The sequence below is a fragment of the Homalodisca vitripennis genome, chromosome 7 (assembly GCF_021130785.1).
Source record: "Homalodisca vitripennis isolate AUS2020 chromosome 7, UT_GWSS_2.1, whole genome shotgun sequence".
In the NCBI taxonomy this organism is placed as follows: domain Eukaryota; kingdom Metazoa; phylum Arthropoda; class Insecta; order Hemiptera; family Cicadellidae; genus Homalodisca; species Homalodisca vitripennis.
In genome coordinates, this window is record NC_060213.1 from 72,622,777 (window position 1) to 72,650,750 (window position 27,974).

Genomic DNA, 27,974 nt, shown 5'->3' on the forward strand with positions numbered 1-27,974 from the left:
TTAAAAGACCTGGCCTCACAACGAAACCGGTCACCCCTGTTCCTCCAGGTAACTGTGAAACAGCCGACATCGATTCCAGTTACGAAAATCCAGTGCCTTTACCACCGATTTTTTGTGAGCCACAGAAAAGTTTTTAAACAAAACCCTTTGGCATAAGACTTGATATTTCCCGCTTATCATATATCAGGATTTTTGAAGAGGAGCAGGTTTGATTACATTTATTATTATTTGCATCCGTATTCACGGTGTTTTGCCATCCTTAAGGGCAAATCCACATTTGGTTAGGCCCCTTAACATTTTTTCCAGTTATGGAGATTTTTCTTTTTCGTTATCTGTTTTCAGAAAACTTTGTATACATACTATTTTGGGATGACTTTTCAGAGTGAATTGTTGTTGAATTTCTGCTACCGATTCAGTGTTTGTTTTAATCTCAGTTTTTTTTGACACTCAATAACTATTTTGGAGAGAGGTAATCTATTCAACTCGATGGATGATAATGCAATTCTTTCTTTAAGTAAAGATTTAGAAGCATGTCCCGGAAAAATGAAATCTCCCTGTTTCCTTCACAATCCTTCCATCGGTCAAAAATATAACGCTTTAATACGATACTGGATTATCATGCAGTTAGTTCTGCATCTGGAACTGTAAAGAAGGTTCGTGCCGTTGTTATTCAAATTTTCACCCACTGTCGTGTAATGCCTGTTAAACGAGTCAAAAACTTCTTGCTTTTTTCTTTACCATACGTCCCTCAATCTCAATTTCAAATTCATAATTCGAACTCAACTCAAGCCTTTTCTTACATTCGGCTTGATGAGTTTCCAAGCGTCTTTGCTTTTATTGGAAGATAATGCGAGTGTTTCAAACATATATTTGGACTTGGCATTTTTTATAACTTTAGAGTAAAGCTTCTTATAGCATTTATAATGATTCTTTTTCTCTTATGTTGGGCTTACTCTTAAATTGAAATGTAAAGATTTTAATGCTTTGCTTGAAGTTACTATACTTTTTGTAATCCACTTTTTATTATTGTGATTATTTTTTTAATTTAACTAATTTCTTAGGACAAGCGACTTCAAAATTATAACTAAAAGTTTGTAAAAATCTATCAAATGTATTATTTGCTGCCCATTCCTATATGTGCTAGACATTGTTCTATGGCAAGGTGAACATGTCTTTTTGTTACAAAACTTGTTTACTTTTGTTATTTTCACCTGAACCTTGCCGTTTGATAATGGATAGTAAAAAATAGCTCCCAATTAATTCCAGTTCGTAATTAGTATAATTCATTCAATTATATAAACACTATATGATGAAATAGTGTTTATCATATAGTGATAGACACTATATTGAGGCACTGGTGTACCTCAAGGCTCTAACTTAGACCGTCTTAATTCTTCTGGAATTATCTAACAAATTACAAGAGCGAAAAGTTGGAAATAGTTCAAAAAACTATTATGGTCTATAATTTTTAAAAATATAATCATAATAGATTATTTAATAATAACACTGCAAGTATTTTTGTTGTTGCCAATCCACTGATAGGTAAAAAAATTAATTAGTCTTGATATTTTTTGTTTTTAACGTTTTAAAGGAAAGCATTGATAGTTCTTTTTTACTAAGTAATACTGATATTATTTTGATTTAGGCTGACTTATTATAATGTTACATCATTTATTACATTTTTATTGCCAAGGTATAAAACTAAAACACGTTATAATTTTCCCATTTTTCAAAGCATTGAAGCTAGTTAATTTTTATCAATCCGTAGGTGATATTGTTGTGTTTTTAATGTAATGTAAGCAAATAAGTGCAATTTTTTGTAAATTGTTACTTTACCACTTTACAATATTTCTATTCCATTTATTAATGATAATGCTTAATCCTATAAGCACTACAAGTCATGATCAAAATCAAGTGCAATAACTGACAGTCCATGTGACAGTCTAATACATCCCCACACACTACCACGTCGTCAGGGCTAGCAGTCGACAGCGACAAGTCGCAGCTGTCCGCAGCGATCAGTAGTGATGGCGGTTGTTTGTGATTGTCATACCTGCATGTTGCAGCTGGTTGCAATGGGCCGGCTTGCACTTACTTGTAAGAACCGCTCAATTTTATTTAATACATAGCTAAATCGCACCAAGACTGGTTGCCACTAATAGGCTTTTAAAAATTCTCGCTCTTGTGAATTGGACCCTACAATAATTAATAGAACATCTCCACAGACATCTCTATAGTAGTCAGAATATCATCCTTCATGTAACAATCATAATCCCACCACTTCCAGAAAAATTTAAAGAGGTTTATTACAAAGAAATATATTACAGTAGTGCTAGTTGGTAAATGTCTCCTAATGAGTAAATTCATGAATCAAACTAAAAATTCTTTACCTTTTCGTTAGCTAGATAGCCATTGTTTGCTTTGACATGAGCATCTAGTATGGCCAGGTAGAACGGGGCAGATGTACTGAATAGAGTGCCCTTTACTTCTTTCTTTCTCTTCTCATGTCTCTCATAATGGCACTTAGCTAGTTCTAAAATATAGCATGCGGGTAGGAAACACCATGCGTTCATATGTATAACACAAAAATAAATCTTTCAATTGGTAAGTTATTATCTGAATACTTACAAACTATGATGTATTCTACTCAACAATTAAAAAGTGAACACGCATTTAAAGACATCAACACTTGTTAATGTCAAAATGTTTTCTGTCAAAGGTAAGGCATTCTAAAGATTTTCAGTTCTACCCTGAGGCAAAAAACACAAAATTAAAACAAAATTAAAGTTTGTCTCCTTTTAGAAAAAGTTTGAGTTGACCGATCTGTTATATTGATTATTATGCATAATTGATATATATTCATCTAAATTAATTCAATTTATTTCTTATAAATATAACAGATTTAAATAATGTATAACATATTACATTGGTAAAGTGTTTACATATGCAAATGAACCTAAACAAATCAATATAATTTTTAATCTATTATGTTTTATACATTGTTCTATTTTAGTTTAATTTTCACAAAAATGTTTTATAAAACTGTATAAGGAGTAGTATTTTCTGTAAAAATATTTTACGAAATATGACATGTTTATAAAAATGTATAAATTATAATGTTATGGACAATTTAGTCTGCTAAACAAAAACATGAAATAAGCATTTCAATAATTTAACAGCACATAGTTTTAATTTCATTACCAAAGAATTTTAAATAAACAAACATTTGCAAGTATTCTGTGATAGTCCCACAGGTTAGCTTACAGGTTATAATTTTTAAGCTGGCAAATATTATTGTAAGTTACTCACCAGCACGAAACTCATTGATGACATAGACAATCTCATCAATTCTCATATCCTCCCTTGCGTCAGCACCACACAAACCGGCCTGACGACTAAAATATCACTTTATGGCTATAGACTGCCACAGTTTGTCCCTCTGCTTCCAGTACTAGTGTCTGGCTTAAGTTAATGTAAGTTACTCACCAGCATGAAAGTTATTGATGACATAGACAGTCTCATCAATTCTCATATCCTCCCAAGCGTCAGTACCACACAAACCGGCCTGACGACTAAGATACCACCTTATGGCTATAGACTGCCACAGTCTGTCCCTCTGCTTCCAGTACTAGTGTCTGGCTTAAGTTAATGTAAGTTACTCACCAGCATGAAAGTTATTGATGACATAGACAGTCTCATCAATTCTCATATCCTCCCAGGCGTCAGCACCACACAAACCGGCCTGACGACCGAGGTACTGGGCGATAGCTATAGACTCAGTCTGTACCTTTGCCTACATTACTGTAGTTTGGCTTAAGTTAATGTAAGTTATTTACCAGCACGAAAGTCATTGATGACATAGACAATCTCGTCAATTCTCATATCCTGCCATGCTTCAGCACCACACAAACCGGCCTGACAACTAAGATACCACCTTATGGCTATAGACTGCCACAGTCTGTCCCTCTGCTTCCAGTACTAGTGTCTGGCTTAAGTTAATGTAAGTTACTCACCAGCATGAAAGTTATTGATGACATAGACAGTCTCATCAATTCTCATATCCTCCCAGGCGTCAGTACCACACAAACCGGCCAGACGACTAAGATACCACTTGATGGCTATAGACTGTCACAGTCTGTCCATCTGCCTCCAGTACTAGTGTCTGGCTTAAGTTAATTTAAGTTACTCACCAGCAAGAAAGTCATTGATGACATAGACAATCTCGTCAATTCTCATATCCTGCCATGCGTCAGCACCACACAAACCGGCCTGACGACTAAAATACCACTTTATGGCTAAGGACTGCCACAGTCTGTCCCTCTGCTTCCAGTACTAGTGTCTGGCTTAAGTTAATGTAAGTTACTCACCAGCATGAAAGTTATTGATGACATAGACAGTCTCATCAATTCTCATATCCTCCCAGGCGTCAGTACCACACAAACCGGCCTGACGACTAAGATACCACCTCATGGCTATAGACTGCCACAGTCTGTCCCTCTGCTTCAAGTACCAGTGTCTGGCTTAAGCTAGTGTAAGTTACTCACCAGCACGAAAGTTATTGATGACATAAACAATCTCGTCAATTCTCATATCCTGCCATGCGTCAGCACCACACAAACCGGCCTGACGACCGAGGTACTGGGCGATAGCTATAGTCTCAGTCTGTACCTTTGCCTACATTACTGTAGTTTGGCTTAAGTTAATGTAAGTTATTTACCAGCACGAAAGTCATTGATGACATAGACAATCTCGTCAATTCTCATATCCTGCCATGCTTCAGCACCACACAAACCGGCCTGACAACTAAGATACCACCTTATGGCTATAGACTGCCACAGTCTGTCCCTCTGCTTCCAGTACTAGTGTCTGGCTTAAGTTAATGTAAGTTACTCACCAGCATGAAAGTTATTGATGACATAGACAGTCTCATCAATTCTCATATCCTCCCAGGCGTCAGTACCACACAAACCGGCCAGACGACTAAGATACCACTTGATGGCTATAGACTGTCACAGTCTGTCCATCTGCCTCCAGTACTAGTGTCTGGCTTAAGTTAATTTAAGTTACTCACCAGCAAGAAAGTCATTGATGACATAGACAATCTCGTCAATTCTCATATCCTGCCATGCGTCAGCACCACACAAACCGGCCTGACGACTAAAATACCACTTTATGGCTAAGGACTGCCACAGTCTGTCCCTCTGCTTTCAGTACTAGTGTCTGGCTTAAGTTAATGTAAGTTACTCACCAGCACGAAAGTTATTGATGACATAAACAAACTCGTCAATTCTCATATCCTCCCAAGCGTCAGTACCACACAAATCGGCCTGACGACTAAGATACCACCTTATGGCTATATACTGCCACAGTCTGTCCCTCTGCTTCCAGTACTAGTGTCTGGCTTAAGTTAATGTAAGTTACTCACCAGCATGAAAGTTATTGATGACATAGACAGTCTCATCAATTCTCATATCCTCCCAGGCGTCAGTACCACACAAACCGGCCTGACGACTAAGATACCACCTTATGGCTATAGACTGCCACAGTCTGTCCCTCTGCTTCCAGTACTAGTGTCTGGCTTAACCTAATGTAAGTTACTCACCAGCACGAACGTCATTGATGACATAGACAATCTCGTCAATTTACATATCCTCCCAGACCACACAAACCGGCCTGACGACCGAGGTACCGGGTGATGGCTATAGACCGAGTCACAGTCAGCCCATTTGCCTCCAGCACTGGAGTCTGGCCCCATGGTGTTGCTGGAACAAATAATCATATGATTTCGGGAATTAGTTGATATGGAAGGCACATATTAAAACTGTATTGTTATATTTAATATTGATTGTATTAAGTATGTTGAGAAAATCTGCACACAAAATAGTATTTTTGGTGAAGGTGAGTACCAATGAAGATAACTTTAAACAACACACTTATTATCTTGGAGCCGTTTGTTTGATACACATATCCTAAACTTTGACATGATCCTTAAAACATGAAATGTTTTTGTAGTTTAGTGAAATATGTAGTTCTGGAGACAGTCATAACCTGTAAGTGTTGCTTTAAAGTGCGACAACACTGTATTTATTTATCCCTGTTTTCTTTTGCATATTTATCCCCTTATCGAGATTTTATGATATCAATTGCGTTCAAAAATGTATTAAACTTGTTTTTTTTCTATTTTACTGCAGACATCTTATTTATTAAACAAAATTTTATTGAAAAATCAGTGTTTTTTTGTTTTACTGAACGATAGCAAATGTCCGGAAAAAATCCTGTTTCCTTTGCAATCCTTCTATTGTCAAAATTAAACTTCAAACAATGATTCTTTGTGTATTTATTATTTTAGAAACGGATATTTTGAGTTCGATTTCGGTGAATTATTACCAAACCAAAATTAAAATAGTTCCACTTATAATATTCTATAACTTAAGTTATTTGACTTTTCTACTCATTGAAATGTTGTTTAGTTCAGCAGGGCTATAGCAATAGATTAATAATGCATAACTCGTCTTTTGTACTACTGTCGTTAATTTCAAATTTACCGTTTACTATGTTATGGATGATTATATTCTACATATTTTGGCAAGTTAATATTTTTCAAAAAGGTTTGGTGCATAGCTTGGGAAATTAATATTTGTGGTTTTGCACTAAAATTGCTCAGGGACTACTAGATTTTGCAAGGAACTTTTTCTATGATTGCATATATTTTTTGAAGCATGTATGCCTGCAATATAATAAGCGGCCACCACCACAATCGAGAACAATATTCATGAATTTCATCCTTGATATTCATGACTATCTAAAAATATTGGAAGCAACATGTTGAACTTAATTATGTAATAGGTATTTCAAATAGTAAAAGTATAGTTCTGTAGGTTTTACAACTTAAAAATTAATATATTAACAATAAATAGACAAATATTTAGACTCTGTATATTTATAAAATGTTACAAACAAAACAATATTTGTAACATTAATTACTCTTTACTACTTTCAAGGATAAAAATGTATTTACTCCTTGTGTCACAAAGAACACATGTTTATCGCCATTGTACTTGGAGGGATCGGAAATAAAACAAACAAGGAAAATTAATGAGCCATAATAAACCTAAAAGAGAAAGTTATTTGTGACTGATAGGACCCGGGACTTTTTGGACACCTTGTATATACTGTATATCCATGTATATGTTGTTTTATTTTCGGTTATTAAGTATAGGTAGTAATTTAAAAATTATACTTATTATAAATGTGTTTAATTGAATATAGATAAAAATAAATCTTTCATCTTGGAAAAAATTATAATGTTTTTAGTTTCAGTATGAGAAACTGGGGACTGATTCCTTGTGCTATAGAAGGTCTAATATTTAGAGGAAACTAACTAATCGCTAATAGTTTACTATGATCACACAAACTTTCTCACCTTGTTGTTTATTAAATTAACATATGCCTTTTGAAACATTTGTACTTCTCTTTACATTTAGAAAAGGCTGTCCAAAGGCACAAGTCGTGTAATATTTATAACTTTCAGACAAAGACTTTCAAGTTGAGGGAAAAGCAAAGTTGACTTTGAAAGGCAACAGCTTTATTATTACCTTAATTGTGGTTTTAAATTGACTTAGTTTGTTCTTGTTCATTACACAAGTTTTATTCTTTCTTTTATACAAAAGAAGTTTTAAAATTAAATGTTTTAAACAAGATTTACCCAAAAATATCCTTACAGTTTACAATTATAGTTTTTGGCCCTAAAATAAAAAGTACTATTTATATAAATTTCTAGGTTCTAATTTTTGCCAAGTAAAAAGATAACTGACATATACCGATTAAAATTTCTAATTATTTAGTTTAATGACATTTTTGCATGATAATTTTCTTATAAAAATTCTATTGTGGGTACTTTAAAAATATTTATTCCTTCCTAGGAATTGAATAAATGACAGTTTTTATTTTATTACTAGTAGTTACCCAATGTCTCTCAAGCAACTGTCAAAATCAAATTGACAATATGATGGTACCCTATGATATTTTAGAAATGCAATTAGGCATACATCAGGTACACATTATTTCAGTCCTCATGGTTAGGAGGATCAGAGGTTAAGTTAAACAGTAACTGACTCTTATATCAGGTTTGGTGCGTGTAAAATCATTTCTAGCTCGAATGAATTAAATTTCTGGTGCCACAGCTGAGTTTTACTTATTGTGCCTTTCAAGTAAATATATACAAAGGTTTCAGAAACCAACTTCGGTCAAGAAGAGTTTACGTCCAGCCCTTGCCTACTTACGGTCTACAATATTACCACTGACAAGTTTAGCTTGCTTTTTTGTCCCGATGAAAAAGTTACGTATCTTTACTCCCACTCATACATATTTAGGACTAATAATCGTACTTCATCAAAAGCGTCTAATTCTGGTAATTGAAAGTCACTTCCAGTCCTATATTTTACGTGTCACAGTTGAACTTGCCTTACTGCCTCGATTAAGAATATATATACATATGCAGGTCTTGGTAACCTACTTTGATTGAAAAGCATCTACTTCGAGCTCTTGTGAACTATTTTATGCCCAAAATATTTCCAATGTCATATTTGCGTTTGCCTTGTCCCGATGAAGAAGACAAAATACATATGATGGAGAAGTCTAATACGACAAAAAAGCATGTAATCCCGGAATAATATAGAGAAATACTGTACTGATACGGTTTATTTAAAGTTTGAAAATCATCGTGTATAATAAGTTTTCCATTATAGAAGTCTTACTGTTTCTTGAACTGTACTGTGAGAAAGAATGGGACTTTGTGATTTTTAGTGTTAATTGCTTTTTTATTCTTCTGAAAAAAATAACCAGAAAGCGAAACAATTGAAGACTAACGTTCCAGATCTTATGTGTAATCGTTGACAGCTAGGTTCATTGAGGTAGGTTTTATAACAGTGTTTTATTGTATTGCTAGTAAATTAGTCGTTTTAAATTCATCACTGGTGCAATCTGGATTAAAATTTAAATGTAATTTTGTATTTCCTATCTGAACTATTGTATTGATTAATAAGTTACACTCTATAAATTAATAAGTTCTCAAATGTATATGTGAATAAATGTTTCAGCCTCTTTGATGAACTTCGGCTTAACGTGTCGACTGGCGCTTAGTCACTTAAATTTGTATAATGTTTCGTAAATGTAGTAATATTTTTAGGAAGTTTTCAAAATTACGGGAAACATTTCCGATCTTTCTCTTCATATAAAGCTTGCACAGACGTCAAGAATATTTAAAGATATCCGAATTGGCCCAGCTGTTCTCAAGATTAACGATTAGCAAAACGTTTAACGGTTTACTAATAATTATAAGGTTTGTGCTGATTATTTTATTTAATACTCGAAGGTGTTATATTTACTAGTGTTTAAGTTGCTTTAATCACAAATTAGCAATGCCATCTGACTGAATGCTGCTAAATGATTATGAACGTGCAGTAATTTTAAAATTTACGTTAATCCGTATTTGAAATTTGTATTCTAAAGTACCAAGGGCTCACTTCCGGCGTATTTATACTTTCCAGTTGGATTTACTTACACTTTGCAGAAACTCTTGATACCCTAAAACTTACAACTCAGCAGCTCAATGAAAGTCCTGGACCGGCACTTCAGTAAACGCCACTTTCAATGAAGATAATTTTCATCAAGCATGGTTGTTGGAGTGATTTTGCCTCCCTTAGTGTTAAGGGCTTTTAAAAAGCCTAAATGTGAAGGAGAAGCTTTCCTTTCCTCCTTCGGCTGAAGGAAGTAGAAACAAAGCTAGCCTCCCTTTCTTTCAAGGTGGCATGAAGGAGAATACGCCTCATTAAATACTCTGAAGCTAACGAAAGTGATATACATCCTTGGCATAGTGTGGGATTTCTGTCACTCCTTAAATATTCTACTCAAGCAACACTGAGTTCTTATAGGAATATATAACGAGGCTTCTTTGTTTTAAGTTAACAAAATAAAATCAATTTATAAAGTTTAACAAGTCTCAACGAGTGGTTTATTACATAGTTTTATTTCAATTTTTTGCTTGTTATTATAGATTATTTTCGAATTATCATAGTAGAATGTTTTTAAATTAGAAATAATAAATCACACGAAAATGATTCGTGGTTTAGATTCATTCTTTTGTATACGAAAAAGTAACAAGATTGTAATTTTTCACACGGGGCCATACAAATTCAATATATATATAGCAATACACAGAGAAAGCAATAATTATGTTATACTGAGCCATTTATTACCATTGTTACACTCGCGTCAAGGTATTTATGAAGGGTGGATTATCTTGAGAGAGAAGTGACAGAAATGTATTCACAAAGACTGTCCAACAACAATAAACGTAGTCACACTTATTGCCTTTCAATATTCATTGCAGCTAACTTGCAACATTTATTTGTGTAGTATAAATTAATTTTAACTCTGTAATTTCTTATGCTTCACAGGATTATTTTACTGTAAGAGCAGATTTCATAAGACTAAAAGAAGTCAGTAACGATGAGATTCTTTGGTATTTTTGACTATTAGATAGATTTGTAGTTTATAAGAAAGAGAGAAAATTACGATGCATATTTAAGGTAATCAGAACAAATGAAAGTATCTAAAATAATAATATCTACGATTAAACTTCATAGTTGGCTGGTATAAAATTTGTGATTACTTTAGAAAAATAAACGGTGTGTAATAAGGACCAACAGTCAATAAAAATTGATATAATCTGAAAAATAAATAAATAAAAATAATATAATTTGTAAACAGAAATGTTCTATTATAACTGAAAATGACTGATCTGGGTCTAATGTTTGTGGCTCTTTTTAAATCCACTTCATTTCTCTCTCTCTCATGAATGATTTTCATGAAGTTTTGTTGCGCATTAAATACATTTTGGCATCGTTTTATTTGCACATTTCGATCATATTAGCTTGATAGTACCTTATGATGTGTTAAAGCAAAATCCAAGGGATAGTAGCTTCGCACCACCGGCCGCTCGACCGAGTGCATGAACCAATGTCCGAACCTGTTGTTCCTCTTGTAATGAGCAGGATTAATACTGAAACGAGTCACCAGAAGGGTCGAATTAACCTGTCTCTAAAGTGACAGGTTAAAGCCAGCTTATGTTCTTTACTGGCGGGTGAAAAAATCTGACGCTAAGATAATTCTGCTTCAGAGCCTACCTCGAAGGATCAAAAAGCAAAGTCACTATGAAACCTTAGCCAAATAAATTATTCCTGTGGTAAATTTTTTGACATCTATTAATGAAAAGTCTTGAATCCAAAAGTCACGGTAGACCGTGCTCTCGTAGACTCTATTAGTACTGAATATTAGGATCAAGCTAGCAATTGCTTTTTTGCTGTACGTCAGGTTTCTTTCTTAGCTGAGCTGGCCTTGGAAAGTTGCGTTATTATGTGTCCCACATTCCACCTTCTCGTCTGACAGTGTTCTCGAATCGGATCACGCTATCCGGCATGTTTTCCAGTCTGTGTGAAAGTGAAGGACGGGATACGCGCTACATTTTCTCTACAGGATCCTCGGAACTTACGCTGAACAGTTACCTATCAATAATAATCTTATATTAAAAACACAACATAGTTTTTGTTGAATACTAACCATTTTAAAACGTGTAAACAATACGCACATAATAACAAACATTAAGATTGAACATATAGTTTCAAAACTTCTAAGAATGCTTTTTCCCCACAAGACGTTCTTAGTAGCGTGAAATATATAAAATTGAAAATGAATGATTTGGAACATGATGAATGATATTTTAAAAATTTGCACAATTTTATACTATGTTTTCAAAGTTATGGATTGTTTACATATGTTGTTAGATCAACTGTTTAAAATAACTGTTTTGACATAACAACAATACACACGTAACTAGATATTTACCTTAGAATTATTTGTTTTTCCTATAAAAGCACTTCTGACGATTTTCCGACATTTTTAGTGATTAACGCTTTTTGTTTCAGTGCGAGATCCATGTAACCTGTTCCAGGCCACATTGGTGGGAAGGTGGGGACTAATCCCAGTTCTTTACAATTACATCGACTTTCATTGTTTCATCTAATTTTAGATTCAATCAACAAAATATATTCAGAAAGCTACCACCATGATCATTATAACTACCCAAAAATCGCCAACTCTACACCAGACTAGTGGATTAAAGCTTGCCGAAAGCTACAAACTATGTAATATTTATAACTTTAAGACGTGGTCTTTCAGCTTGGAAGGCAAAAGAAAAGTTAATTTATACACAAAGAGTTTACCCATTACCTCAATTGCTGATTAAATTATAATTTTGTTTGATCTTAGTTATCTCATCAGCTTTAATGCCTTTGTTTGGAAAAGCATAATTTGGCACCAGTAAAATTTTTCTAAATAAGGTTAATTCTATTGATAAACATCCTTATTTTAATAAATTTTTACAACGGTAATTATTTTGTTATCAATTAGGCAACTTGTTGAATTGAAGACTAATTAGATCATAAAATGTGCGTCTGTGTGATAAAAACAAATATTTATATGAGAATAGTGCCAGTAATAAAGTAGTAACTGATTTATACGATACTCGGTATATAGATAGACTATATTAATTAGACGTAAGTAATGAAAATGTTTTCCTAAATATTCACAAACACTAAAAGTAAGTTATAGAAATTGTATTTACTGTTAAGATAGGCAATACGTTTGGCAGCTGATCAAATCACAGAATTAAACGACAAACGCTTTTTCCTAGAATGTTTTTTATCTCCCTGAAAAATATTAACCGTCGTAAAGTGATGAGAATATTAATGACAAGTATTAACTAACTTTTACTATAGCTGGCAGCAGTATTAAAATCATATAAGTTAATTTATTCTAGACTTTTATTTAATTAAGGGATAAGTTTGATGTGTACGTGTAAGTTACTCGAACATCCTTCATTTGCCACTGTAGGATGTCATATTTAAGGTAGCTGAGGGAATAAAACGGAGAACCAGGCACTATTATGATTTAACAAACCATTCACTCTATGACAAAGATTGAATGAAATGAGTGCAGTGAGTCAGTGGCCATAGAGAATTGAATTGCCAAGTAATACCCTAGATACTAGATGCAATTTCTCATATTAGAAAATCATTAAAGGAACATTAAGAGTACATTTTTTTACATTAATAAACCTATTCAACAATTTTTTTTTTTATTTCCGTACAATGTAAATTTCAAATTCTATGAATTCATCTTCAGGTACTATTCTACCTGAATATGTATTGAATAGTACCTGAAGATGAACTCCTAGAATTTTAAATATACATTGTACGGAAATAAAAAAAGATCAAAAAGTGTTGAAAAGGTTTATTATTGTAAATATATTTATCTAACCCTTTTGGAGGCTACGTATCTAATATGATGAGTACGTATTGCACTGACGAGGGATGCGATAATATTTAGTGATATATAGTTTAATATTGTTGCAAGACTGAACCAACAAAATAGGATGTAATTGAGAAGAAGAATTGGGAAGCAAGAGCTCACACTAACAATTGGTAAACCAACAGCAATTCCACGCCATAAAATTCTCAGAGACATTTATTAACTACTCGTAAGAAGCATGCACTGGGTCCACGATCCATTATCCGACTCTCGAATTTCTTTTAACGAGATTTGGCAAAGAATTGTTATACTCACACTAAAGTACTTGAGCTGTACTAGAGATGAGGGTGAAAATAATTACAGCTTCTAAGTATAATGTACATTATTGAGAATTATATTCTGGCGAAGCAGCCTTACAAATATCCCTTCCTCTGAACATTTGAGGGAATTCTCCCTCCAAGAAGCGATGTTAAGGAGTGAGGAGTAGACTGAGTGGACAGTGGACAGCAAAGCAGACGGACCGAGGCGGCGACGGGACGGGAGGTGACGATGACGACACCCAAGAGGCGGCACGGCGGGACACCAACGGCCCTGGATTGGATAACGATGCCGGTCAGCCGAGAGTGACTTTATATTAATGTGTTGTTCAAAAGTTTGCAAAGTTATGTTTTGGTTAGGGAAGTTAACGGAGAGGGAATCGTACAACTAAATAAATGGGTAAGTGAAAAGTAAACATTTATATATTCTTTTATTTAGCATCCCTTGCTACCCTCCCCCCGCGTCATGTTTCTACTGAGGGGTGCGTGACAATATACATTAGTATGAATGCTTATTACTCAAATCGTACGAGAATATTAACTACAAGTCATTGTTATTATATTTCGCATAACATAAATTATAGTTTAGCAAAATGTTGTTAATATTTACTACCATAGCAATGCGCACTAAAAATGCAGTGGAAGCAACACGAGGGTGAATTTTTAGGTGGAAACACTAACGCTCAGCCAGGCGAGTTTCGAGAGTAATCAGTAGTCCACGGTTGTCGGCGTTAACTCACTTTTCCAACTTGTAGAATCATAACGTCAGCTTCTCTCGTCAAAACTAGAAGTGATCTTTCAACAGATATATTTGATTTAAATTTATGTCCGCATGAACAATACTGTTATTCGTTAGGTAAATAAACTTGAATGAGTAAACTTTTGTAAAATGTATTTTATAACGTATTCGTATTTATCTTAAAAAAACTACGTAGTGGTCTCTATTACATCAGGAGGAGAATGTTTGCTCATGCTACAGTAAAAGGTAAGTATAAAACTCCATTTTGTTTGTTCAATATTGTTTAAAAATTATATCAGGTTCGAATGTTAAGGCGCCAGGTTATAAATACTATACTGTCTTCAAATTCCAGGGTTAGTAACTACTTGATCTGGTGTATCACTAACCTGATTACAAGGACTATGAGTTACTACTGGGATGAGAAAAGTAACACTTTTTAATTATTTAAATGTTTTTCATGTCGTTAGTCCTAGATTAATATATTTAGTAATAGAGTATACTTCTTTATATTTTGCTGAATATTCATGTTACAGGAATTAGAGGAGAGAAAGCAATTTTCCTATTGGTTTGGTTAATTTAAGGAGCAACAATAATATGAATAGTGAATGTTGTTACAGATAATTAGTTAAAAATGGAGTAATAACAGAGTACTAATTGAAATGCAAATGGCTTATCCCAGACAGTATCATTGTTAGGAATTAGTCCAATCACTACCGTCCCACAATTATTAGTATAGAAAACATACCAATGGGTTTTCTGGTTGTTTCAATATAATCTAATCTCTATCAGTGTTCGACCCTGGATGAACATTATACTATGTCCAAGGATATGAGACTCCTTTAATGTTACATTAGTCCTGGATTTGCATTCGTCTTGTAGGAGGGCGAGAAGAAACGCGAGTTAATGCACGACCGTCAACTCGAATAGTGCGAATGGTTGGGCGAGTCGAGTTAGATATCTAGCTAGGGGGGAGGGGGTTAAGAATTTTTACCTGCAAATCATTCGATGTCATTCGCTATTTTTAAACCTTGACCGACCTTCACCACCATTGTGTAATTGGCATCCAATATGACTACTTTAAGGCACAGATATCGAACTAATTATGCGTTTAAATAATATGTTGTTTTTACCCAGTGGGTTGTAATCAATATTGACTTATAAAATAAACTTCAAATAATGACCTAATCATTTTATGATATATGACAAAGTCGCCTCGTCAACAGCTTTTTATAGATATTGTAGAAAGTTGCTCAAAAGTCTATGTCTGTTCAAAATTTAACTGTCTCCTTTACAAGACATTTTTGTGGTAATGAGCACTCTGTAACAATTCCGGTCAGAACAATATTTGTAACCGATCGAGGCTGGCAAACTAGACCAAATTTTACAAATAAAAAAAATACATAACAAAATCCTTATAATAGATTAATAGATTGCCTTTGTACCAACCTGATTGTTACTAATATCAGACTGTAGGATCACTCATCTTCTGCCATCTAACCTCACTTTCACAACAGAACTATGAGGTTGTGAAACCATGAGAAACAAAATAATCTATAAACGATATTAAAACAAAGCTGACGATAAAAGACGTTAAAAAATATATGCGCTGATTCCAACTGCCTAATAAGTTACTGAAACATCGAAATTTCTCGTTTAACTTATCTTACCATGATTCAACAAAAACAACTTTCATTTCAATAACCTTAACTATAACTTGACTAACCTTCATAAATACCTTACGAAGGACTAAAAATATGGAACTAAATAAAGGAAACTCATTCATAGGCATATAATAAAACATTAGGGTTAAATAAGACTAAGTAGTCACAATGTATTTAATGAAAATATAAATACTAATTATATGCATTAAATTTCCTTAAAAATGCTTTCATAAGAGCATGAAATATCTGTTGTCAGTTCTCTATCGTCGATTATAACAATTAGGTACTAAAGTACACATCTCTTAGACGTGTGTAATTATTTCATCATAGCTAAACAGTATAGTATTAATTTTTTTCATAAATACTAGTAAATAAAATTATCCAAATTCTATTTCAATTTTTTACCCTCCCGTCTTCAGGAAATTTAAGAGTTGTATACTGTGAACCCGTAGAGAATCTATCAGCTATAAAAAACATAGACTTTTATTTATATACATTTAGCATTTTATATATAGGTATTACAAATTAAATTTTCATATCTGTATAATAATAAACTTTTGAAAACGGACAACAACTACAACCAACGCCTGGGTATTAATAATAATTAATATTGAAGAAGTAACTAAAAGTAAAACACCTAAACGAATAACAATTTTTTTTACTACCAAATCTAGGGTTGTCTTTGTTTTGAATACGTTAATCGTTATAAATTATATCACGTTTTTCTTTCTGGGACAGAGCCAGTTGAAATATAAATATTTCTATGAAAAGGCAACACAGAAAAGAAGCCTTGTTAGGCATTCACAGCTCTTTTAATAACTTGTTCAACGAAAGATGAATAATGTATTCCTCTAAGTATTTGCACTTTCCGTCTAGCCTCTTAGTACATTTCAGCAACTTGTATTTTTATGTAGAGTTATTTTTTTAATCGTTTGTCCAATAATTTGATTGTTTGTTGTGAGGAATATATTCCTTCCCTTTTATTTAAATAAATAACCTACATTAGTTTTTAATTAAAGCGTTATTCCAGTTTTTCCAAAGTACTGATATCAGTTATATTCACTGAAACAGGTTCTTCTCTTTAACAAATAAACCACGGTACAATGGTTCAAAACATTTATTAACTGTGAAGTGTATCCAAATATACTTCTTCTGATAAATATAAATTGCATAAATATTTACAAAAAATATCACAGAAAAATAAAATAAGAAATAAAACAAGAAAAACAAATATTGTATATAAATACAATAGATCCGCAGCGTATGGTCCATGATATGACGTGTGTGAATAAGTAGAAGAATATGGAGACTGAGAGAGAGAATGTGGAAACATATATGGAGACTATAACTTTATTTTAGTGTTAAAATAACAGTGAATATATTTAACAATCAAAACATCTATAAGCACTAGAGTGACTTAATTGTCGTATAAAGTTACATCTATAATTTTATAAGAGTTATAGAAGCCTATTACTCCAGATGATGGAAACTTATTTCTGTATCTATGCCTATATGTCCAAAAGATAGATTCAAAATGTATTAATTTTCTTATAGGTATAAGATTTTTCTTGACACTTTATTTCAATATAGATAAAACCAATGTCGATGTTGGTTCACGCCATTCCACGTTTTGGCTGAATGTTAACAAGCCGTTTTAAAAGGGTTTCTATGAATAACCATGATAGCAAGAAAAGATTTAAGAGCAAATAAAGTTAAAATTAAACTAAGTACAGTCATATGGCATCTTAAATTATGACTTATTAAACTGAAGTGTAGCCTAGTTATCCCAACAGATACATCATAACTTGTGACTTGTTGTTGTTGAACGTATTGTTTGTTTGTTGACACTACTATGAAATACAACTTAATAGATAAAATTGTGAATGTATCATGTGGCTAGATACGACAAGCAAGATTTCAGATGTAGACTTTCAATTTTCATGCTATATAAATATAATGAGTTCTATGATTGTGTATGTCCATCCATGGGATTAGCTAAACGTCGATGAAGCGTATCACCCAGCACTCTGACACTCTCTTTTTCTGACGAGAGGTCATAAAACTAAGTTTTTGTATGGTTGCTTGTCTGTACGCAGGACTACCTAATAAATAAATGAGCTATATAAATGGTGTATTCTTCTACCATGGATTAGAAGAGGAAGAAGACATTTACTTGCATGATAGTTTTCATATATTGGAGACAACATAGCAAGTATTATAATAAACATAAAGTGTTGCACTATAGTGACGTAGTGAGAGACTGGTTCACATGTGGTTTAAACCAACGCCAACACACTAGAACAGACAAACATCAAGGCAAGAGTGACCTAGTCTATAGTCCTGCGAGTGTCTGCTTGTGAAATCGGCGCTACGATATTCTAGGAACTCATACGGTCCATGCAGACATTCTCAGGTGTAATTTCAAGTGTACCGATTAGGTAACACCCCAAAAAATCACCACCCTATGGGAGAGGCATCAGTATCAATACTTAATTATTTATCTGTAGTACAAGGGGGACAAAGAAAATATAATGGTCGTATTTGGTGCCCAAAACGTTTAACCTAGCAGTTTTTCATTAAAATCAACTGAAATCCTAAAAGTGCCCAACTAAATGCACAGTTAGATTACGCGACACTGCGTGTCGAGTAACAAGCTCCGCTGAGGCTGCATGCAAAATTCCCAATATATAGTGCGTTTTGTTCTCATAAAACATCTACCTGTTGACAGACAGTCATACAGAATGACTTTCATTGTAAACGCTTCATAATAAAACATAACTGTATCAAAGTAGTAGTAAGTCCGGTAGCCTCACGGTCAATATGTTAGAATTTCGATACTGGTTATAAATAGTGATGTTTTCAATATTGGATTCAGCGTTCTATTAAAAAATATAATATTTTCTAAGATGGACCTAACCTATAAATATGCTCTACTTATTCCGTTGAAGATTGTTTCCCACATAGTCTAGTGAATATCAATAGAATGACGATAAATGGAACTAACTAATATTATTCATAAAATATAGTTCAATAATAATTATCCAAGCAATCTGCATTGAAGTTAATACCGACATTATTAAGGCTATTACCATACACAAAGGGAGCATTTCACAAGTCTTAGGTAATCTTTTTCAAACCAAATCAGCTCAAAACAGCAACCGGCTGAAAGTGAACACTCCAGGGACTTAAATTAAGTTTCTTTTAATCCCAGAGAGAAACCTACAGTTTTTTATGTAATAAATACATGAATAATTTCATAAGATCTCATAAATATTTATTATAGTTCTTGTAATTAATACTCTTTAGTATTACGAACATTAAAATTGTAGTGGTAATTGCAATATATTAATTGTATATATTAGGTAAAACTAAATTTTTTTTAACGTGTGAGGAATGCATTTGCGCACGGAGTGTGGGACTCCCTTGCGGACTACCCACTAAACCCCCTACGGGCCACGGAGGGCCCAGACCGGAACCCTTTCGGATGACATTTTGCCTGGTCCGTATGTCTTATGTCCCAACCAAGACAAAGCTACTTGTTTCGGAAGCTAGGGGTCAGCCAGGCATGGTCTTCACGCTTCTGATGAGTTGTGACTGCATTCCCGGCGTCCTCAATCTCCAGCATCATCTCCACAATGGTCTCTGCCGAAACATCACCAACTGTGGTAGCGAGCGTTCGCCTGGCCTCGGTGAAGCGCCCGTAAGCGAAGAAGGTGTGATGAACATCATCATCTTCCTCCGGGCAGTAATCACACCGAGGCGACCTGACTTTTCCCATCCTGTAGAGGTACTTCCTAAAGTAACCGTGCCCCGTCAGGAACTGACATAGGTAGAAATATCCCCGTGGCCACGATCTATCCAGGATTGAAGCTCCCGAATGAGACGGAAGGTCCAGCGACCGTCCACCTCCGCTGCCAAACCTGCAGAGTCTCCACCCTGGCAGCAGCCAAGGCATCCTCTCTACCCCGCTCGGCAGCCTCCCGGACGACGGTCTGTCTCTCGATGGCCAGCAGATCAATAGGAATCAACCCAGGCACGACCGCCACGGTCGAACCGGAACCGGTGCGATAGGCGCAGACGACCCTAAGTGCCGCTCTTCTCTGTACCGATAACAGCTTTTGACTGTATCGCTTTATTCTCGTGACACCCACCCAAACCTCTGCGCAATACAGAAGGGTTGAGTTTACAGTAGACATGAGGAGGCGTCTCGTACTTGACCTAGGGCTTCCTACGTTAGCCATCAGCCTGCCGAGAGACATAACCACCTTAGAGCCTTTGTCACACACCGCCTGAATGTGCTCCCAATACCGAAGACGGCAGTCGAGTAACACACCCAGGTACTTCGCCGCAGTACTTTTCCAAACCTCGACACCCCCCCACATTCATAGAGATCAGAGTGGGGATTCTCCGTCGAGTGAGCATAACGATTTCGGTCTTGGCGACTGCCAACTCAAGTCCATGGCTCGTCATCCAGGCATTGACCCGAATCACTACCTGATTAAGGCGTAACTGTCCCAAGTCCGGAGTCCTCGCCGTGACGACTGCAGCCACGTCATCAGCATAACCCACGAGGAAGACGTCGTAGGGCATTTCGAGGTGAAGCAAACCATCTTATGAAACATTCCATAGGTCTGGACCGAGAATAGACCCTTGAGCCGCGCCGGCAGTGACCTCTTTCGTTTTCCTTCCGTCTTTGGTTTCATACAACAGCCGACGGTTCTTCAGGTAGTCCTGCACAACGACCAGGAGATAGTCGGGTACACTGAAGTCCCGCTGCAACGCCTCTAGCATGTCCTCCCACCGAGCAGAGTTAAACGCGTTCTTTACGTCAAGGGTGACCAAGAGCAAAATCGGCTGGGCCTGGTGACATGCTGTTTCGGCTTGCTGGACGGCACTGATCACCTCTGTAATGGCGTTCAGAGTTGAGTGTCGCTTTCGAAAGCCGTGCTGCCGGGGACAGAGATCTCTGGCGGCCTCGATGGACGACTGCAATCTCGGTTTCAGCAACCATTCATAGAGCTTCCCCGTGGTGTCAATCATACAAAGTGGCCTGTATGCCGACGGGAAGTTCGGGTCACCTTTGCGTTTGCTGATCAGCGCCAACTTAGCAACCTTCACGCGCGACGGGAACACACCCGCTACCTAACATGCACTAAAAATATTCAGCAGCAAGAGCGGATAACTCGCCGCCACAACCTTCAAAACTTCAGCTGGAATGCCATCAGGTCCTGGAGCCTTCTTGTTGTGCATGGTAGACACCGACACTACAAGCTCCTGCTCCGTAAAAATGGGAACGTCTGGAACCGGTCTCGCTACTCTCTCCTCCTGCCTAACAGGGTGACTTGGGAAGAGAGCTTCCACGATTGCCGAAATCATTCCAACAGGAATTTCTGTGCTGTTCCCTATTCCTCCGAGCTTTTTTCTCACAAGTTTTATCCTCTTCCCCAAGAGCCCGAGTCTACCTCCTGGTAGAGCTCACGCCAGCATCGCGCCTTGCTCAGACGAATTGCTGCACTCAGAGCTTTCTTAGCAGCCTTATGCTCTGCCAACCTAATTATAGCTTCAGGCCGGTTTCGAGCTCGCTGCGCTCTACGTCTGCACATTAGTGCAGTTCTCCTGAGCTCGCCGATTTCTTCCGTCCACCAGAAGGCTTGGCGACGGCCCTGGTGGGGTCGTTTCCGAGGCATTGACGAATTGCAAGCGTGTTCTATCAGTTTCATGGAAGAGTCGATATAAGCCTCAACTTCAGCTGTTATAGTAGACTCGGGAAACCCCGGAACACCAGCCTCGATACTACTCGACGAATTTTTCCCTGTCCAGCATAGCCAGATTCCAGCCAAGAGTGTTTCGGGTATTCGCTCGCCGCGGCAGCCGATTATCGATAAGATGGAAAGCGATGAATTCGTGGTCACTAGCAGTGTAGACGTCCATCACTCGCCATTCCGCTACTAAAGGGAACAAATCGGCCGATACCATCGTAATATCTGGTATTGACTCACCGAGAGTGCTTCGGAAGGTCGGCCTTGTCCAAATCACGACTTCCAAATCTAGTCTTGAGACCATCTCCAAAATATGTCTTCCCCTCACGTTAGTCACGGACATACCCCATTCGACCGCACCGGCGTTGAAGTCACCCGCCACTATAAAACGCCCAGGGACGTTTCGGAGGCTGTCTTCCAGCGCTTCCAACCTTTCCAGATATTCTCGCGCGGAGTAATTGGGGGATAACCTAAATATTATCCTAACCAAAAACCTACTTAGTACCTTTCTTTTATCACGAAAAATCTCACTCAATATTTGAAAACATCAATTACTTACTTTTGCTTTACATGAGGTTTAGATGTATGATTCAATGTGGTTTGATAATTGGTTTCGGTATCTAATTTTGGTTAAGTTTAAAGTACAAGATAATTGGTTTTAACGAAACTAAAATTAATATACTATACTTCAGGAAGTGTTCTCCTTCATAAGGCAAATTAAAAGTTTAATTTTATGAAGAACCCTAAACAATGCTGATCCAAAAATCACAGCTTCATGTACGATTCTGCTAAATTTAAAGGATTATTTTCATCCGCTAGCCTACGATCGTGAAAACTACTTTGAACATCATAAATTCTCGTGGCTTTGCTCGAAATTTCGTATTAAATAACAGGTACCTCATACACTTATCCTATGTAAAGGAAATAATAAACACTCTTAAGTGATGATTAATGGAGATTATTCAAATCTCCTGATCCGTTTTATAACAAATTGATTGTAAAGTTTAAATAATAATGTTTTTACCCTGGTATCGGTGAGTTAACAGTCTTTATGAGTAGGCATACAAGCGAAATACAAAATTTCTCTGCAACATTTCAGCATAATTTAATATCATTATCTCCAACAATGTATGTAACTCGATCAATTATGTTAGGCTAGTGTGGAAAAATACTAAGTTGGAAATAGTCATAGTGGAAACACTTATTATAGTAATATGGTGAAGCACCATAGTAATTGTTAATCAGAAGTAGACATGTTATTATTGATCAATAATATAATGATCAGTGTTAAGAAGTTTAAAAGTGAATAAAATTGCTACTGTTCCTTTTTTTCAGCGCGCAAAAAAGCATGTCTGTTCCGAATAAATTATGTTTAAGTTCCCTACTCGGATTGTGGTGTAAGTGTTTTGTATCTGCCCCATAGTACTTAATTTTTTAACCAATCAGAAATACATACATGTCAGTTAATTTACAGTTAAGGTACAGATTAGGTATAACATTTATAAATGAAGAGTACTGTTAGCACTTCCTAACTAAAAACACATGAGTTTTTAGTGTGTGCGTGGATTGGAATGTTATATTCACGGAACTGAAATAACACTCATTGATTGAGGTTTCTTAATTATATCACACTTCTACATTTTTCTATAGCTTTCAAAAACGAAACGGCAATTTAAGAAAGCACAGGAGTAATAATATGTATAGATAAGTGAATAAGCATTAATTTTCATTGCTTACTAGCATTACTCTGAGAGTTAACTGTTTAATCTTCAAGAAGTGTACATTTATTTTATTTTCTAGTTATCAAAAGATCATATACCGTAGTGCTAATATAAATATATAGTATATTGTGTTAATTGAGTTTACGAAATGTTACGTGAAGTTATATATCGTTATTAAATGAAAAGTAGAATGAGAGTTAATTATGTATGAACATTGAAACTTGTCTTCAATTAACATTTTGCAAACAGAATAAGATATACATATAATACTCCATCTTTTGTAGTAGAGATCTAATCGAGTGGTTTATTATTGATAAATTAAATAAAAATAATGCATTTGAAAATCCAAATCGTAAACATAATTTTAAATAAAATTTAAACTCTGTAATAGAGTGAGATATTACTTAAAACGGTTTTTACCAACAATATCTAATATTATGGAAACCATTCCATTGCTTGTAGTTATTTTAGTAGAAATAAAGTTTTTTATATAAACGTAAAGTTTTATTCTTCTATAGTTAGTTACTAGAATAAAAAATTGCCTCGTACCTAAAATGATGAATCATGAAAGAATCCAATATTTCAGTATTTTATCTCATTAGAGGTCGGCGCAGCTGGCTATCGTGTTCGCGGCTACCGATAGATTACGCGTACTAAATTCAAATCTATAGTGGCAATCGCCGGACACTACGTAATAATAATGCTTCATGCAAAGTTGTCTATTACTTCTTGAGATACTCTGCGGACAGAGAGACATAGTTACACAGAAGATGAATATTTGCAGCTTCCTGAGTGATATATATTGTTAAAGCTTAACAATCAATATTCTGTATTTTAAAATAAATTAATGAATTAAATTGATTACGAACTTCGTTTTAACACATTCAACGCAGGAATATATTCGAGTGATATTGAGTTCTCTCAATCGAATTCCGCACTATAAGACGCCTCCCTCAGCCACGCTGTTAAACACTGGAAATATATAAGGCCTATTTACGTCTATTATTTAAATGTCGCAATTAAGTTTATAGAGATTTGAAATAGAAAGAGCCTTACATAGTATTTCACTTTCATAGTACAGCATGTAGTAATACTTATGAACAAATTCAACAATAATTATTGTTGCAATAAATCCAATCTTAGCTGATATGTTTACGTATTGCCCTGTGTATCATACAAAATACCATTTAAATATCGCTAGGAAACTGGAATAATCGTGAATTGAAGTATTACCCTTTAAACTTTCTGAGAACAGTAATAAATAACTGTGCTGTTTATAACGGTGCAATTATTATAGAAATAATGAAAACATATTCCAGGATTTTATTTTATGTTGTGGTGCCTTTAAATTGAAGTTAGTCTTATGGGTTAACCGTAAATCTAAATATAATAATAATAATAATTTATATCATATATTATTGTTATTAATTTTTCACATAGTGGAATTAAATTGTGATTGAGATTATGAGTTTTAATTAATCAATATCTATAGCCTTAACGTTAGCTTTAACATATAATTATTACAATTCTAGTACATTTGTCGTCATATCAAGTTTTATTGTTCCTTACAGATTTTTAGACGAAGTTTTGCTAATTTAGGCAAAAAGATATCCTCAGGTTTCCAAGATGTTTGTTTCCAATTATGGCATATGTTTCTTCCTTAATTATTTTTATCTGCTATGTACCGGTATTTAAGGGTTTTTGAACAATTTTAATTTACCTACACTGATTAGAAAACAACACCTTGTTTTCTAGCCTGGCTGGTTTACAATTTAAATTAGAAAGCAACCTTGTTTATATGTAAATATTAAACAGGCCATTACATCGTGACGGATACGGTTTACCATTAAAAAAGCGTATTTTTTAAAATGATAATTATTTATTCTAGAAAAATTTACTTGCATGAATAAATTACATGTTCATGCGCTACAATATTTATATCAGGATTATTATCTAACTTTTGCTATATATGGTAGAAGCTACGAATAAAATACATTTAATTTATTTCTAATATTCGAAATTATTTTCCTTTGACGTTGTGGTATGCCATATGAACATTAGCTGAAGGAACAAAATCTTAGGAACTGAACATTAACATGATTCAACGAACCATTTTCTATGCACTGTGATAACCGAGAGCCCATTGCTATTTAAAATAGAATCACAAAGTATTACATCAAGCACAAAGTGCAATTTTTATAGCTGAACATTATCGATGGAGTTCATCTGCTTTAGAGACATTGGACACTAGATATACTTATACATATAGGTTTAAACATTTACGTAACTCCTAGAGCGAACCAATAAAATGGGATTATATGGCGAACAGCGATTCAAAATCTAATTAATACACTGTACAGTACTAAGTTTATAGGTATTCGTACCTTTGAGGAACTAATACTCAGGGTACAAAGAAAGAAAGTGGGCGAGGGGGCTTGCAACCTACGCATGTATATCATTTTAGGGTATTCAAATAATTATATAATATTGTTAGCTCATTTGGATAGATCAAAATGCCCTGGTGTATAGACGTAAACCTTTTCTTGGCCGGAGTAACAAGACAAATGAACTATAATATATTGATGGGGCAAGAAGAAAATCTCACCTGTCACGCATATAGTACTTAAATTCTAAACTTAACAGAATATGCCTACTATGTCACATTTTTCAGTAGGAAAATGAGTGTGAAGCATGGGGTAATAGCTAGCGCTTCTATATTACCTGAGTTACACATCTTTCGTGAATTGCAAGACGCTGTTACCAAATAAATATACTCTCACTGAGTGCAGTATTAAACTGAGTGATAAATACTTCCATAAACAACTTAAAATAACTATATCCATCACAAATGTATGTTAAACAATAAGTTTTTGAAAACTCTCTGTATTTTAAGCACCCTTCCTTAAAATAAATAGAAGTTCCCTAAATTTAAATTGACATTAACAATTTTCTTAAAAATTAACTAAATAAAGAACTAAAATTACCTTTTACATTTTTCATATCATAATATATCCTAGCAAACAACTGAATTAAACTGGAAAACTTACGAAAAGTGTAACCAGTTCTTGTAAAACTCCATTAAGAGCTCTTGTATAAGATCGTTAGTAAGTACTTGTGAAGTAACTCTTAACACAAAGTAAACAGAAGAGAAGTTACTGGAGAGGTAAATCAGACTGAGACGATACTCAACCTGATTCTTTAAGTTTGCAGCGTGTTATTAATGAGGATTATGTATTCAATCCACAACTGCTCCTCTCGTTATGTTAAAGTTATATACAAGTTATTGAGAACCCAGCCAGTTTCTTCTTAAACCAGTGTCATTGTCTGGCAATACGTTTAGCAGTAACTCTTGATAAAAAGTTCCTTTCAATTAAAATTCGGTATTATATTATACGACGCTATCAGTTACCCACGGTTTTGGATGCAATTTAAAATTGAATAATATTTACTTCATAGGCATATTCTTTCTAAATGCCATAAGAAACATTACGGAAAATAAGTAATAATCACTTCTTATGTTTTAATCTCACGAAACATTTCAAAATAGTTGGACTTTCAAGATTAAAAACCTAAGTTTTGGGGCCATGAAAGTGGAGAGCGGAATAGGTTTTATGAGTACCAATATAACAAAACAAATTTCTCTCAAAAGTTTCACAATATTTGTTTGAATAGCTTGTATAGTGCTCTGTGTGAGATATATCCAAGGAGATCACTCTAAATCAATTACTTGTCCAAAGTGAAGTCTAAGTACTTTACTATCCTCGATCACAAAGAGGGATACTATTGTGAATGAGCTTTTCAAGGCATATGAGCTTTTCAATGTGATCGGAAAAAGTACCGCTTTATCAGGCTTAATTCCTTGCTGGCTGCACTACAATTTAACCTAGTGAAGATCGTCATTTATGAGCACCATCACATATATAGTGGTTAGGTGAACCACAGCCATTTTCTAGTAAATCGCATTATGCTTTTGTAGTTGGACGTCATCATACCTAGCTGAATTACAATGCTGAATTGCAATGGTTCGTGATTTATAAGGAAATGTATAGTTATTTTGTGCTCTCTTTAATTTTTTTGTTAAATTCTGCATAAGTAATATAATATAGAAAGGGGAGAATTGCTTTTGTATTGCCATAAATATCCGAGCAATTTATAGATGTTTTACATTCTGTGTGGTATGAAATTTCAACAAAAGGACACCTGTTACTTCCTCCAATAAGAAATTTATGAATAAATGTCAAACAATTATTTAGCTACTCAAGATCTGACGCTATTCGTTCAACTTTAAGTTAGTGTCGTATAACATCCTTTCCAGGATTCCTAAATACTTGAACAGCCGAACCACGGTAGTGAAGGATAACTGATAGAATTAGAAACTTTATAATTTTAAGATTCATATCTTCCTATTA